This window comes from Xiphophorus hellerii, chromosome 4 (assembly GCF_003331165.1).
Source record: "Xiphophorus hellerii strain 12219 chromosome 4, Xiphophorus_hellerii-4.1, whole genome shotgun sequence".
NCBI classification, from domain to species: domain Eukaryota; kingdom Metazoa; phylum Chordata; class Actinopteri; order Cyprinodontiformes; family Poeciliidae; genus Xiphophorus; species Xiphophorus hellerii.
In genome coordinates this window covers 17,533,483-17,550,200 of record NC_045675.1, presented here as the reverse complement: position 1 = coordinate 17,550,200, position 16,718 = coordinate 17,533,483, and the positions used below count along the sequence as shown (strand labels likewise).

The window sequence follows — 16,718 nt, the reverse complement described above, 5'->3', positions numbered from 1 at the left end:
GAGGAAATTTTTTTTAATAAATATCGTAGAATCAATACAATTACACAGCCCTACCCTCCTTTCACCCACAGCTTTCCTGACACACCTCAAATGTTTTACATCCACTTCAGCCATAGGTTCTTCTGCTTCTACATTTTTGTCTTCAATCCAATCAGGAGATGCTGCTGCTCCCTTTCCCTCCCTCTTCCACTTGTCTGTCAGTTGAAGGGGCAGCTGGAAAGACTAAACTGAAACAAGACTGCAGGCCCAGATGGTGTCAATGCCAGACAGAGTCTTGACAGCCTGTGCAGAGCAGCTCTGTGGGATTCTGCAGTACCTCTTCAACCTTAGTTTGACCCAAGAGTTGCAAAGAGAAGGTTCCAGTTTTGTGGAAGACATCCTGCCTTGCTCCGGACCACAGAGAGCTCACCCATTTATCCACAATGACTACAGACATGTTGCCTTGACATCCCATATTATGATGACCCTGTAGAGACTCATGTTGGCCCACTTGAGTAAGCAAACAGGCACATATCAGGAGCCTCTGCAGTTTTATTGCCATGGAGTTAGAATTAAAGATGCAATCACACACCTGCTTCAATAAATCCAATGCCATTTTGACAAAGCAGGGAGCACAGTGAGGATCATGTTGTTTGATTTCTCCAGTGTATTTAACACAATTCAACCTGATTTGCATTTTCAAAACCTCCTGAAGTCACAGGTGGAGGCCTCAACAAACACCTGGCAAACATACCACACTAAAAGGTCTAAACGGTCATATGTCTGGCCAAGTGGTTACCAACACAGGAGCACCACAGGGAACTGTACTCTCACCTCAGATTTCCAGCACAAGACACAGTCCTGACATCTGCAGAAATACTCGGACTCTAGGATCTTAGCAAGTCATTGACTTTTGTCAACTGCATTATAAACTTAATTTGACTGCATTGTCATAAGATTAGGATCAAACTGGAATGTATGTAGAGCAGCCGCCCTGTATACAGAGGCTATTAGTCTTCTGTGCATGTTTTAACTGGCCATTTCTACCCATTTCCTGTCTGATCTGCTGCAATTAAAGCCTACCAGTTCCAGAAAAACATTTTAAAAATTTGAAATGTATGTAATAAACCCAAATCTGCCTATTTACGGTACTGATTTGATTACATATTTATCAATGGGGCTTGTGTGTGCTGAGATGAAATTTGCTCTGAATTGGCATGATTTAAATAAACCAGATTCCATCCACCATCATCGTTTTAAAAGCATATAGGAACCATGCTATGTGTATTTCATAAAACAGAGTGGGGCCCAGACTTTCACTTCAGAAACCATTGCTTTAAACCAGATTGGATTATGTATGAATAAATAAATAGTACTAACTTTTCAAAAATACAGGTCTTTGGCATAAATGAAGAAAAATGTAATTTCCTAGAAGGCAAGTTTTCTAAACCTACTCCAGGTAACAAGTTCTTAGGTATTAATGAATGAATTTAGTACTAATTGACCAATCACTCTCAAGGGATTACTGGCTGCATCATCCACACTTGTTACCACTGCAATTTCCAAATCAATGTAGCCGTCTTTACTGTATTTGTTTCCACTTCATACGGACTGTGCAAACTGAAATGTTATTTAGCCTTCTCATCTATTTTTTCAGCTAAACATACAACATAGAAGATTGCATATTGGGCTGTGAGCTCAGTTAAACATCTGGAGTGCAGAGACTGAATGATTTAGCTATTAACATCTAGGAACTTCTCACAATGCTATTACAATGTGTTCTGATTTTATCACCACAAATTGTATAATGCATAAGAAAGACTTCATTAAAAATATTACTGCTCTGGTTGTCAACCAGTTATTGCCTTTAAAAAAAATACTTAAAATTTAGTCCATTTGATATCAATGCACTGATATCAGTTTCAGTTCTTAATCTTCCCTGTTTTCCAGACAACTGCTTCCTCCCATAGCAAGATCCCACTGAAGCAGTGCACACTGTCAGGAAGCAGGAATAGTAGCATATGTTTCTTCCAACATGTCAGTGGATGAGGGGGAAGGGGGGATGGGAGCAAGCTGTTGAGGGGAAAAAAACCTCCCAGAGAGCTGAGGGAGCTTTTACTGAATTCCGTTTTTGTGTGGTGTCTGCTGACGCTGCAGAACTAACAAACTGATGAGGGAGGGGAAACATTCCCATTTCAACCACTAAAAGCCAGGGACTTTTTCTAGATCTCTGCCTTTCATCCAAAAAAAAAAAAAAAAATCATGAACTGAGCTTCTAATCAAATCCAGCTTCCATTTTAGAGCAAAGTCTGAATTAAAAAAAGAAGTTTGTATGCACTGTAAGCCAATATAAAATATGACTTAGGTGCTGAGAAAAACCTTTTGAAAAAAGATTTTCCACCTTAACTAAGGATAAACTAAGTTTCATATCCTGTCATTAGTTAGATTAATGTATTGTACTGTTATTCTAACATGGAATAGCTTTTCTTTCTATAAATGAAAAAGCAGGTAAGGAGAGTCACTTCAGACTGCCAGTCCATTGAAGAGATGCAAGAGACACGCAGCTAAACTCTCATGATCACCTCGGATTTTTAAATGTTTAAACAGTCATTGCATATTTGAATTTGAAATATTTGAATACTTCACTTGAATATCTTGAAAAATAGCAATTAGCCTTGTATAGGTCAGGTGGAAACACTGGAATGCATTCCCAAAAATTTGAATGGCTTTCTGGGAGGTTTTGGGGGGATTAAAACTTAATACAAATGTTTTAATAAAACATACATATTTCTGAAAGAGGTGCAAGGTAAATGAAAATGGCCAAACCACTGCACTGAGCATGTAGGTTTTGCTTCTCTTCGTTGTATGTTTCCTTTTATGAGTGCAATAAGATCTGTCCTTATTAGCAATACAACTTTTAAAACCCTAACTTTCTGAAAAATAGTTTTAAACGGATATAATCAATTCCAATGTCTCAAATTTACTGTTGAATTTTAAAAAAAAGAAGCCATTTTGAAGTTTTGTTGCCATTGATGTTTGGCTTTTGCCCTTCCATCAATGGAAATGTAACAAGTCGATTGGTTATTTGAAGAAGATGGCTTCTGTTTTAGCCACATTTTTTTTAGTATTGAAATTTATCAACTATAAACCGCAGGATATAAGCTGCAGGTTCACTTTGCAGTTCCTGTTTTTCTCCTAGGTCAGTAGTCTGCTTTGACACAAGCTAAACACTATAACAGTTCAATGCAGTATCAACAGATAACCACAATCACAACATGACTCACAGCATGATCACCGACTGAGTCTTAATGGTTTCAGAAGAGTAAAACCAACATTTTTAATTGTTTTCAATTAATGAAACATCTATTAATGGTATGGGATTGTATAAAACACATTTCTTACAATAAACTAAGAGCTAAAAAAAACCTCCATGGATATGATCAACAACATGTTACATAGTTATCTTGCTTGTTGGGGTTTGCTGACACTGCGGCTGCTTTGTTTACCTGTAGGGTAATGTTTGTTGATTTGTTGTCTAAACTTAGCCACAATATAGGCAAAAATTGCCCACAACATATATTTTTTCTTCTCAATTAACTAAATTTGAAGCATCTGCATCAACAAGATGCTTCTGCAGTGTTAAACATGTGAATAACCTAGCAATTTTCAATAGGAACGGTCTCTTAGTGCTGCAGAATCTGCAGGCTAATTATGTCTGTCAAAGGAAGGTATGAATGTCACCCATGGAAACACTTGCAGCTTAAAAAATAATTGCATACTTCTGTCTTTGAAGGCTGCACACCATAGAAATGGCCTTATTTGTAAGATACGGTGGTAAAAGACGGCACGCAATGTGAGAACTGAATGCGGTAGCTAAGCAGAGTAGTAGGTGTGACATGGAATTATAGGAAATTACACTTACTGTGAGATTACATAAACCACTCACCAAGCTGGAATCCAGCTCCTTAAATTAAGAGAAGCCATTTCACCCATCAGACAGATCAGGGTAATGAAATAGCAGATGAGAGGTCTCAAATGTAATTTTCCATGTGGAGTTCTTTTGTGCCGTTATCTCAGAGGGTGCAATAATGATTCTGTGAATGACTTTTGTGCACCCCATAATGGCCCACACAAGCTAAGGCCACAATGTGCAAAACTGTAATTACCATGTGATTTCAAAACTCGACATTTTTAACATGTTGTAAAGACATATCCTGGCCTCTGCATAATTATGATAGCAATGTCAGATTTATTCCCCTTTCATGAAAGTAACTAACTATGAACATTAACAGTGATAAAGTGTTAAAATTCCACTTTTTATGACTGAACAAGAAAAGAAAAACAAATGAATTACGGTACCTTGAGAATCGCATGTTTATGGAATGCAACCCTTTACAGTAGATCTTTGAGGACCTTCAGATGCGGTTCATTGGACAAATAAAGTAAAGAGCAAAATTCTCTAAATTCTTACAAAATGAAAGTTGAGGCATCCAACAACTGTTGAATACTGGTTCAAATCAATCACAGAAAATATAAAGCAAAAAACATTTTTCAAAGAAGTTTTTGAAAAAGAAAAAGGGTATATTGCATAATCACAAACAATCCCAATGAAGACTCTGCATCAACACCTTCCTCTGTACTAGAAATTCCTTAAAGTAGTTTTGCAAATAATGCCTAAAAGTCCAGCAGATGCTAGAAAGCTGACTTATGCCGCCTTTGTTATTGACAACAGCCTGGTGCTTATTTCATGCCTCTTTGAACTGGCAGGCGTAAGTGCCAGGAGTCTGTCTGATATCATCTTTCTCAAACATGAGGCCTGTATCCAACTACCCAGCAACCATCAGGCTCCGCAGGATCAATCTTTGTTTTAGATTGATTTACAGGTTCTGTCAAAGCAGCCCTCTACCTGTCTCAGTCTAAGGAACGATAACAACAAGACGTAAACAGAGAGACACTAGCTGTCCAGCAAACAGGTGTAAGTAAGTCTTTCCAACACTGAACAACAACAGAAAAATTGACTATAAATCTGCAATGACAAAATCTTCCTCTTTGAAGACAGAGAGCCGCTCTGCCAGTAATATTAGACTATAAAAAAAGGGACAATTTACTATTCAAACATAAATGGAATGATAGCCCAGGGGGCATTTGCCTATCAAAAATGTGCAGTGCATTCCAGGCGGCGTGAGTCCATGTCAGAGTGGCGTGGCGTGTGAGCGGAACACATAAAGCTCAGGAAATTAAAGCTGTAAATAAAGGTCTGTCAGATAAAGGATCTCCTGACAGTTATGAGAGCAAAGCAGGCCGAGGGCTGGCTGCTGGCTCGTTCAGGCCGTGTGCGGACAGGCACGACAAAAACAAATCATAGTGATGAGCGTGAAGGCCACCATTTGCATTTGTTGCTGCCATTCTTCTCTTTCTTTCTGCTTCTATAACCATCATTTATCCCCTCGTATCTTTCTTTTGTTATTATTTTCCGTAGAAGAAGAGTTTTTCCTCCACACTACAAACTCTTTTGCTATAAGTTCTGTCATTAAGATTTTGATTAGTATTTTGAATTTTAGTAAATCCAGTTCAAGTACAAACTAATTGTTTATTCTATGGCTGAGACAGGGACACCAGTGGGTGCAATAAAATATAATATTCCTCAAGTATTTTCTGAAGATCATCAGTAGAAATAGAGTAATGGATATAGATGCAGCAATTGATTGGCTAGAGATTGGAATCTGAGAACTTTCTCTTAAATATTTTTGGGTTTTTTCCCTAAATTCAGTGAATGTATTAAAACTAAAGGCTCATATTATTTTTATGGCTAAACTAACAACCATTGCTTTGAGGCACATTTACTATGTGTAACCTGAAAACTGGTATTAACCAGGAAAAACCTGATTGGTGCTGCGCTGCCTATTATACAGACATGGTGTCTCACATTTTTTATCTCACAAAGACTTTAGAGATTTGTTCTGTTTTCTGCTACTACATTGTTACCTTTAATAAAACGTACTAAACTTAAGTTATTTGTTATTGTTCCATTTCCTTAGTCTTAGCTGATTTTGCAACATGATCAAACATGTTGGAATACCTCAGGTTATGTTTATTCCTGTTTGCAAGATTACACAACATTAGGATCCTAATATTTGACTAATCACAGAAGATCAAATAAGAAAGTTCCTGAAAGTTAATAAAAAGACTATTTTTTATTTAACAATATGCCAATAATAAACCAGTGACTGGTTTAGAAAAAAGATGGCAGCAATTAGAGATATTTCAACTTCATTTTTTCAGAAGAAAGTAGTATGCTTAAAATGTTGAAAATTAGTACTTTTAAGACTATATATTTGCCCTAGATGCCACAGAAAAATTATGATGCTGACAGTATAAATCTAAAACCCTTGTTGAAATGTTTAAAAATATTAACCAATTTGCCAAACCAAACAGAAAAAAAGAAGATTTGGATGTTGGATGGCAGCTCCCAGCTGCAGAGTGCTGCAACAGACCACAAACTAATAAACCAGACAAAGTCATCATATTCTTTTTTAGAAGCCTACATTTAGCTCTGTCTGTGCCTTTCACTGGACCTAGGATAACTTCGGGGCACAAAAGAACCTCTCTGATCTGTGTTAGCCATGATAACAGAACAGCTGTCACTGATAAAATCTCGTGCAAAAATTTGACCCAAGCAGTGACTGGGAGTATAGCTGTTGTGCGACAAAGATTATTCATAGACACAAGCCGTAAAAAATACACAGTTTCCATAAATGAAGCAACTGGATGCCTTTTTTTCCTTTCACTCTGAAGAAGCTGAGCATCGCTGCTGCCTCTCTGGTCAGCCACTTAGAAAGGAAGTTATTGAAGCCCAGATTTCCTGCTTTCATTGCGGCTAAAAGCTAGAAGTGTTTGTAGTGGTTTCAGAAACTGACTCATAAAATGATTCATGGAGTACATATTGTTTTTTGTGTGTGTGATGAGGAGGAAGCTCATTTATTTGTCTTCTTAAAAAACTGTGTAATAACAGAAGGGGAAGAACATATCAATCTTTTAAAAGGTTTTGAAACACTAGAGACCAAATGAGGGATCATGGAGCTGAAATTCTTGAACACAACAAATGATTAAGGCTACCACATTGTAAACAGTGCAAAGTGGGTTACATTGTGTTGACTTCAAATAATAAGGGTGGATCAGTCATTTGATGATTTATTTAAAGCAACACAAGAACGTTGGTAAATTTAAGACGTCCATGAACAGTGAAACTAAAAACACCAACAATTGCCAACTGCCTACTTTCTAGTATACGACTTTCTATTAGCGGTGCACCAATCAAGGTTTGGTGGGCCAAGAACGAATTCCAATATTCTTTGAAGTTTGACCTGCCATTTCTAATTTTGGCCGATTTCACTAAAATTAGATTAAAAAAAGGGACACATACAAATTTATAATCACCCTTCTTTTGTTTTAATTCAACAATTAAAGATAAAAACTAGCTGCAGGTTCCTGTATACATTTGTTTTAAAACTTATTCCCACTGTGAATGAACTTGAATGAACTCTCTAACTGTGAATGGCAAAATGTTGTATTGTTTATAATTGTGGGGGAATTACAACAATAATTATGATTATTTGTGAAAACAGCCAAATCTAATCTGCAGAGGAGGATAGTTTGGAATGTGATTTTTGATGTGTGAATCAGTTTTTAACTTAATTTATGTTCATTAGAGCATAAATTATTATCATCTGAAGATAAGACTGAATGTTAATATTGTGTGCTGTTTATCTGCCGTATTTATTGTACCTGGTGTACTGAATTGGTCTATCTTATAATACTTATATAAAGTTATAGCTAGTTTATGATGTTTTATGTTTGTAGTATTTGTGTGAATGTAGCTCTGACTGTATACAGAGACACAGGTGTGTGAATTTTTAAATTCTCTTTATTTTAGCTTTCATCATTACCACAGTGCAAACAGGCAAGTTATGTAGAGTGAGTGCGGCAGGACACCTGAGAGAGAAACATGTAAATGACACGTCTGGTTCCTTTTCACGTCTAGAAAATTGAAAACATCTCTCATCAAAACAGGAAAATAAATCATGCCCTTGTCTAGAAAAGAACACAAAGGCCTTACATCAGAGTTTAATATATTCATTACATAAACTCTCATATAAGAGTTCAGGTAATGCAGCTAAAGTTTTCAATGTACCAAGCAGAAGCTGTAAATTTAAAGGCGTTTTGTGTTTATTAGCCTCCATGTCAAGACAGAACAAAAACAAAAACCACATAATTATTTGAACACTGCTTACCAGGTAAACAGCTACAAGATTGGCTACTATTTTGTTGACCTCACCTTTCTTTTGCTGTTACCTAATTAACATTTTTCCCAGATTTTTCCTTCAACTTTTTCCTTTTTCCCCTCTTTTTTCTGATATGGTTAACTTGCGGCACGTAGCTTCACTAAATCTGTTACTGTATAGTGTGTGTTGAGAATGCCTTTTCTTTTTCTTTCAGACAGCATTAAGCATTTCAAATTGATTTTTATAAACGTTGCTTTTAAGATTTCTTTCAGGATTGTCAAGATAAACAATAGTGATCTAGTTGTTGGAAACTCCTTTTACACAAGAAACACTTAACTTGCTTATTTTAAACAACTATTTCCGTCTGAGTAAACCTAAATACGATGTAAGTAAGCACAAAGAGCAAAATAGGTGAGTAGTATTCCAACTGAGGTGGTTGACAAGGTCAAAGTGCATGTAGTAGCTGACATTCAGTTTATGGCAGCATTATTGGAGCAGATTTACTTAGATGACGTCAGTGGCTCTGAGCCAGTTTTTCCTTTTAAGGACCACTCTCCATGGGCCTCAGCAGTCCCTGCTGAAACTATTGAGCAGCAAAGCGTACTCTGAAATTCCCTTTCTAGATCAAGTTTAGCTCAGGGCACACACACTCTGGACGCCTGCAGGAGAGCAGCTCTTCTACCATGACAGGGGAAAACTGATGTTTTGATGTGATTCAGCCACCAGCACCCCATCCGATCACACATTTAATAACTGTATCATTATTCAAACTAACACAGACAAGCTCTTTCATGAGAATAATATTGAGCATTATTTCAGTTCCAATTTAGACACTGTTTTACAGCGTAGTTATATAAGGACTAAGTCTGAAGTTACAAATCAAGTTTAAAACGGGCAGAGACTCTGAAATCCTCCACACAAAAATGAACTATGCTAAAGTTACAAAAAGGTACCATTAGTGTACGACGTTATGTGCCAAGCAATGACACTGTTATGGACACTTTTGTTCAGCACATCACCTACAAAACATAGAAAATAAAAACTTGAAGTGATTCTGCACCTACCTCTTCCACTGTAGTTTTACTTAAGAAATATAACAAAGTGGAAACTATGCTCACAGATCAGTTACATCCTCGCTGCCAGACCACAACACCATTCATTCACATTGATCTATCAGGGTGGTAACAAGTGAAGAAATTAGCAAAAGCACACGGGCACATAGCTGCAGCCTCTATTCCATCAGAGAGGAGCTTTGAAAGGACGGACTTTTATTCACAGTCAGGCTTCATGCCAGTGATGCGGACACAGACATTTTTAAAAGAAAAATATTCTATGATTATCAGTTTGTGAAAATTGTAATCTCTAATATGTTTAGTTATGTTGGTAGTGTTAATATTTTTTTAAATTAATAGAAGTGCATCAAAAGATCCATGTGTACTTTTTATATTTTTATGCTTTTAATAATTGTCTTCTGTCAATAATGTATGCAAAGACAACGGGATTTGCAGCCTGTGTACGTTATTTGTAATATCAAGAAAAAAAAACAGAAATAAAACAAAATTGCCAGAGTAAATTACATGTTTGAAAAAAATGTGCTACAAAATAGTTATCTGATACCACTTCTGACCAAAATGCTTTTCTTAACAAGAGAAAGAAAGAGGTCTCACTTGGCTCCAAGAAGTAACATAATCCACTCTGTGCTTCACAAAAGCACATTATTCTGTCCACACTTCATCACAGATAGACTACACTGTGCAGCTCTGCCCTCTGACCTGGACAACGCAGCGAGAAGAAAGCCAACCTCAACAATGAGGATGTATATCCCTCAGCTCGAACCCTTCTCTTTCAGAAATGTATCTGGATCTGCCTCCATAGACAATGATCCAACACGAAATTCAAAATTTTGATTTTAAGTATACTTTTATTCATGCATATTTGCCAAAAAAAATTGATTTATTGTAATGCAACGAACAATATGGGCTAATTCTCATCATAACAGTGAGTGTGTTCTATGTTGTCTCCTGCTTTAAGTGCATTAAAGTTGACTAAAAAATAAGTTTCAGAGTTTTTTGCTCCTGCTTTGGTCTTAAGTTTCTGAGTTGAAATCCACAGCCAATGCAGGCACAATAAGCTATTCTTGTACAAATGTTATGCAGGCTTCTCTCCAACAGGTCCACCGGTTGCATAGTATAAAATAAAACAAAGCCATTGTTTTTTTTTCCTTCTTCTTAGTAAGCTGATTTACTGTGACATGTCTATGGTTACACCTGACAGCAATCAAACTGACTTCCAAAAACTAATGGTAAGAATTTTGTGTTCTTTATCAGATTTTTAAAAAGTTGCAAAAATCTGACAGGTTCAGAGAAACCCCCTTGCACTCCAAACATATCAGTTAGTCTTTTGCAACTGTTCCTATTTCCGTGTAAACATGTTTGTAACCTAAATGAAGCATTTCAAAACAGAGCTGCCAAGTGACCAAATAGGTTTGCGTGATTTGATGCATCGTTCTCACCTAAACTAATAATCTATAAAAACAACTTGATTGAATCACATCAGGCTACCAGAGATGTGTCAGCTGTGGTCTGATGACCCGTTTGTTAAAGCAAACCAAATTTGAGAACAGAAAGCGACAAAGGTAGAACAGGTAAAGTGTGAAATCCAAAAATATGTAGGAACTCAAAAACTACCCGCCCATATCCAAAATCTTATCTAGTTTTTATGTCTGTACATCTGCATGATTTATCCATTGATGTGTTGCATCTCTTAGACTGTTGCAGAAAATGCACAAAGAGTCCATTAAAAAAAAATTGCATGTTCTTTAGTTTACTTACATTTAGAGTCTTCCCAGTAAAGTTAAGGGCAAAGGGCATGTGCAAAAAAAATTGATGTGAAGCATTGAAAAGTATTATTTATCACATCACAACCATAAGCTTATGTACTCTGTACAACAAACCAATACGCAGTAGCGGATATAACTGTTCCCCTTCCAGCTGGACAGCGATCCTAAATATATAAATCAAAATCACAATGAAAGAGCTTAGATCAAAGCATATTTGTGTAAGAATGGCCCAGTCAAAGTCCAGACTCAAATACAATTACTAATCTGACTGTTGTTCTCAGATGCTCCCCATCCGATATAAATGACGTTGAGCTAAGGTAAAGAAAGACAGGCAAAATATTAATTCCTAGATTTTCAAAGCTGATAGAGACATACTACAAAATACATGCATCTGTAATGGTAGCGAAATGTTGTACATATTATCTATTCAGGAGGGCTTTTTTTGGGTTCTAAAACAAATATTGAAAAACATATTGTTTCCCTTCTACTTCACAGTTTTGTACAAACTTTAAGTTGGTCTATCACACAAAATATATTCAGGTTTGTAGCTGTAAGCTGACATAATGTGAAAAAGCTCAAGGAGTAAAAGAGTTTTGCAATACATAATTTTGTATGCATGCGTTTGTGTTATAATTTGATAACGAGTGTATTTTGCTTTCCTCTAAGATTGTTTTAGTATTAAGCATTTCCCAAAAGTCAGAGAAATAATGAGGTACAAAAACAGAAAAATTATAATTGCACCAATTGTAATAATACAAAAAGAGTAGCTAATAAAAGCTGAGCTCCATTAAAAGTATTTCTTTATAAAGGAGAAAAGTTTTCCCCAGAGTCCAATGTGAGTGGATGAAATCAGTGTTACGGAGTTGAATTGCAGCTGGACAGGGAGGGGGGCACTCTAGTTTTAGCTGAGCAGGCATTTCCCAAAGCAGAGAAAGGAAAAGGACAACAGTGAAGGAAACCCCAAATTAAAGCGCTATAAACTCCATATAGTCTGGTCTCAGTTCAAATAAGTCGCCACAGGGCGTTTTATAGCTTCAGTAAAAGGAATACTCGGTTGTAAAAAGGAGGGAGTTGCTGATAAATTTAGTTAAATTTTCTCTCATTAACAATAAACAGGAAAAATCTCGAGAGATCCCATTTTACCACGGTTTCAGAATATTAAAAAAAAGGGTCACAGAATGTGCAAAGCTGTAAAACTCAGTTACCCTGTTCGGACAAACAAGACAGCTTTGATATGAAACAATAAGGAGTTTTTTTTTCCCCCCCACTGTTCAGTAGGTTTTGTAACAACATGGAGAGCAACACACGGGCGGTTGAGAGATAAAATCACAAGCAAGCGTTCAAAAAAAAAAAAAAAAACACGCACGCACACAAAACAAACAAAAAAAGGCGATACTTACAGGGTAAAACTTCGATGTCGATTTTAAAACAGCGCCGTCAGCCGAGCTGAAGCAACAAGTCTCCCCGCCGTGTTTCTTTCTTTCTCCGAGGTGGTCCGAAAATGCTCTCACAACTCCCGGCCGAGCCAACTACGGAGAGGAAAACAGCAACGTTTTCAACCGTCATCTTGTCCCAAAAAAGAAAAAGCTGCAATTCCTCTTGTGTGTTTTAATTTTTTATTCGCCCTTAATCCAAAAGCGAGTTTTCCCTGCAGCCTGACACGGGTCAAACGCCACCAGAGGCTTTTATAAGGGGCGTAGGATCAGGGCTTCTTTTCAAAAAATGTGAAAAATGTCAAAGATTTTCGCTGCCGTGTCAAAGCCGTGGGCTACAGCAGAGTGTTTAAAGTGAGCACCCTGTTGCAACAGCGGCCATCTATCCCCACCGAGGAAACAAACGACCAAACCTTACTTCACCAGATGGGATATTTCCTAAATACTTGCATAACATAACATTTTAATACACTGTGCAGTCACTCTAAGACACCTAAACTAACCCTCGGGAGCAGAAGTCTACAACCAGTTTGCATACCTGCAACTACAAATAAAACTTACCTCGTTATTGATATCTCATTTACAAATGTTCCTTTCTTTTGCTAATGTGATGTTAGTGGGTATTTTGAATACTATGTCAAGTTATTCTAGTGTTTCTGGGCCAGCCAGGAAAGGTGTAGGTGAATCGCTTCGCGCACTGACAGAGATGCGAAGAATGTTCGGAATGAGAGCAGGAATGAAATGAACGCAGGGAGCGAGTTTGCGCCGGGGCGGAGCGAGAGGTGGCGTCATCCCCGGGCCCAGCGGCCAGCAGCCAGCCCGGGCAGTAGGCAGCGGCAGCAGCAGCGGAGCGGCAGCGGCGAAGCGGGGACTGGGAGGAGGAGGCACTAAACATCCCAGGATCTGACGCCTTCAGGGGACAAGAAAAAACTCCGAATTCTTAGCTTCACATGAATGAAACCCGCTGCCTGCCGCAGAGGGAAAGCCATAAGAAGGACAATACAAACGTTGTTTTCTCGCTTTTAATCACCACTTTACAGTTGAAAAGTTGCTCATGCACTGCAATCATTAAACTTTTTGGTCCAATTGGGTTCCAGTTCAACATACATAATACGCCCTCATTTGGACATTTAATAAGGTTATAGATCTTATCTTATTTACAGTCTGAGAATCTGAGTTGAAATTTTAATATTTAATACATATATTTTTTTTTATGAGAGTACATATTTCACCAGGTGCTGCTGAGCCAGGGATATCTACTCTGTTGAATGTTGCATTGGATAGAAATAAAATTTGTAATTACGACACAACGTGTGTAGAAAATACCACAGATACTCCCCCATGTCCGATGAAAAGACGCAGCTTTGAAACTGAAAAAAAGAATTGACTCAATTTTTATAACACTTTCTCAAAACAAAACAAACACAAAAAACTATCCAAATCCACCTGGCTCTATGAGAAAATATAAGAGCTCAAATTTTTTAAATCACGAATTAACTTCAACTGAATCATTTATTTATTTATTTATTTATTTATTTATTTATTTATTTATTTATTTATTTGCTTTGTTGGTATCAGTTAGCACAAACTCCATTTTAGGACTGTTTTGATTCTAATTACGATTCCATTAACGAGAATGACTTCAAACACAGTGCGACAGGAAACAGTGAAAGCACACAGCTTCAGTCCTGTCTGAACAAGTTGTTCATCAGAAGCCAGGGTTTTGACACCGATCCCCACGAAGAAATGTCTGTATGAAGATGGACGACTGCTCCTGTGAGGACATCCATCAACACCATTTAATGTCTGTCTCTGCATGTTCGGATTTAAAAGACCAGTGCTTTTCCATCCAGCTATCTGCGTAGTGAAGTAGTTCCAAACATCAAAGCAACTAATATCATGTCACCCAGAAAAATATTGAATAGTATATTTGGTAAGACACTGAAGAAGAATGTTACAGTGCATCTGGAGCCAACACTGGCAATTTGTCAGCTAGTGTTGCTTAGAAGCAGTGTTGTGTTCTCAGGCCTCAAGATTCTTGTGAAGTTGTATTGGTTCATGTTGTGATTTTTATATCTTAAAAGGTGCTACATAAATTACATTTTATTTACTTACTATATTCACAAGTGTCCAGTGTCAGAAAAGAGGGCATATAAGAGGTTTTGAGTCATTTTCAGTGTCATCAAATCCTGGAGGGACAGAATTTGCTCGGTTGTTTCACCAAATGATAACTGCTAAACTATTGAAAGAAATGAAATCTTCCTGTTTGCAGTGGCTGTATTAAATCTCATCATTCTCACAAATAGTAAAGAAGAATAGTGACTTTTTGTTTAGTAAAAAAAGAGGTAGTGTGGTGTACATTACGCTCTTGTTGTGTAAGTTGCATTAACTAATTTATGAGATCAGAGACCATTGAGTAAAAGTGAAAAATTTGTTGAGGATTTCTGCTGCTAAATGTGTTTGTAAAGTTTTTAGTACTCATAAAACCCAGTGTTGTTCTCGTCATTAAGACTAAATTTGGACAGGAAAATAGGAATAAAAAAAAATGTATTTTGGGGCTGAATATGAGTGATGAGTGGCTGAGCTTAAATTGCCAAAAAAAAAGACGTCATGGACTTCTGGTGTTTGGAGAAACTCACTACTGTACCTTGGCCACAGTTTTCATTTTACATTTTATTACAATTCAACTGGAGAAACCCTGAACAAGTTTAGTTTGCTTGGAGTGGATGGGTGTGAACAAACTTCTTCTCTTTCAAAGGAATAAGGGAGCCAAACCGTTCACATTGGTTACTTTTTAATAGGTTGTTCTACCACTTTAAAACCCTTGTCATTATTAACTGCAGCCACTCAGAGCCAATCCTGGATTGGCTGCTTTGCAACGCCAGACAACAATGTGTCAAGTCCAACTGTGCAGAGGTATTTTTAGCTTGTTTCAAACAGTTTTGATATGCTTCACAAAAAAATCTGTGAATTGGTGAGTTTTGCACAAGTAATTTGGAGGCATGTTTCACAGAAAAATCTGCCTGTAGGTGAATCTGAACTGAAGCACAGGTGATCAAACACTGCAATGACACAAGTTAATTTAATGACTGCATGTTAACATGTGAACCATTCTGTTCAAACTAAATCACTTCCCCCATCAGTTATTTTTACTGAATCTCACAAACCATTAGCAATTAGTAAATTTTAAAGAATGACTTAGCTGAGTAAAAACAGACCCAGATGTATTTTATATCATATAAACTAACCATTTACTGTCAAACCCATACTTACACTTACTTCACAAGGTATGTCATATTACCATAATTCACTTTTGTTTTAATCCTGTTCCATTTTCAAACAATGAGTTATCATAGTAATAAAAAAGATTACTTTTCAATGCCTTTCATATCTGTGTGTGGAAACCTACAAAATGCCTCAATTTTTACTGTGACTCTCAATATTCACTCAATTTCACACTGAGAAAAATATGTCAGAGAAGTCTAATTTGAAAGCCAATTTGGGGCATCGTAGATAATTTCACTTGGATTATTAAATACATGCTTCATAGAACTGTACTCATCTGTACTGAACCAGGAAAGCAGTAGTGTGTCTATTGCCCCCCGCCCTCCATTCCTGTTACTGGGCTTGAAAAGGCTGGTCTGTGCTGTGGCATTGCTTTGATTTGACCCTGCTCCGTCAAAAAGGAGAAGGTAATGGTGCAATAGAATTAGTCTGATCTTGTTCACTTCACGCACATATTCCCTGCTGCTGCCACATTCTGGCCTGGTCTGGTTCAGCCTGGCCTGCAACCTCCTCTAATCAGATCGGCGTGTAAGGCCAGGTGCTCTCCTGGCTCTCCGCTTAGACTGCTCAACCAGCCACACTGATTCACTTTATTCAGAGATAAGAGCGAGACTAGTGAGGGCCACTTACAGGTTAAACGAAAAGGAATGGGCCAACCCACCACACAGCAAATGCAGCTTCTCCTCTTTCTATACATTTATGTCACACTCATGTTGTTTAAGTAAATTTGTAATTTTTGCAACATCATTCTTTATGTGTCAAAGCACATTTTCTTTATGTGCCTTGACAAACGTACACTCACTTTTTATTTACTGATCTTATCTGGCTAATACATTTTCACATTCCTTATTACATTTTTTATTTTATTTTATGCAAGTCATTTAACCAGAATAGAATATT

The 16,718-nt window shown here is 37.2% G+C and overlaps 1 protein-coding gene across 9 annotated transcripts in view; it reads right to left on the bottom strand.

Moving 5' to 3' along the window:
* tead1b (TEA domain family member 1b) overlaps positions 1–13,384 on the bottom strand; it is a 49,493-nt gene extending 36,109 nt beyond the window's left edge. For 4 of the 9 annotated variants that reach the window (XM_032560569.1, XM_032560570.1, XM_032560571.1 and 1 more), the window contains exons 1-2: positions 13,095–13,382; positions 12,501–12,629 (exon numbers count right to left, since the gene is read on the bottom strand). The gene's annotated coding sequence lies outside the window, so the exon portion shown is untranslated. Of the gene's footprint in view, positions 1–12,500; positions 12,925–13,094 lie in introns of those variants that run through there. The other 5 variants (XM_032560564.1, XM_032560566.1, XM_032560567.1 and 2 more) reach the window with 3 other exon arrangements.
* Between the last annotated feature and the right edge of the window lie 3,334 nt (positions 13,385–16,718).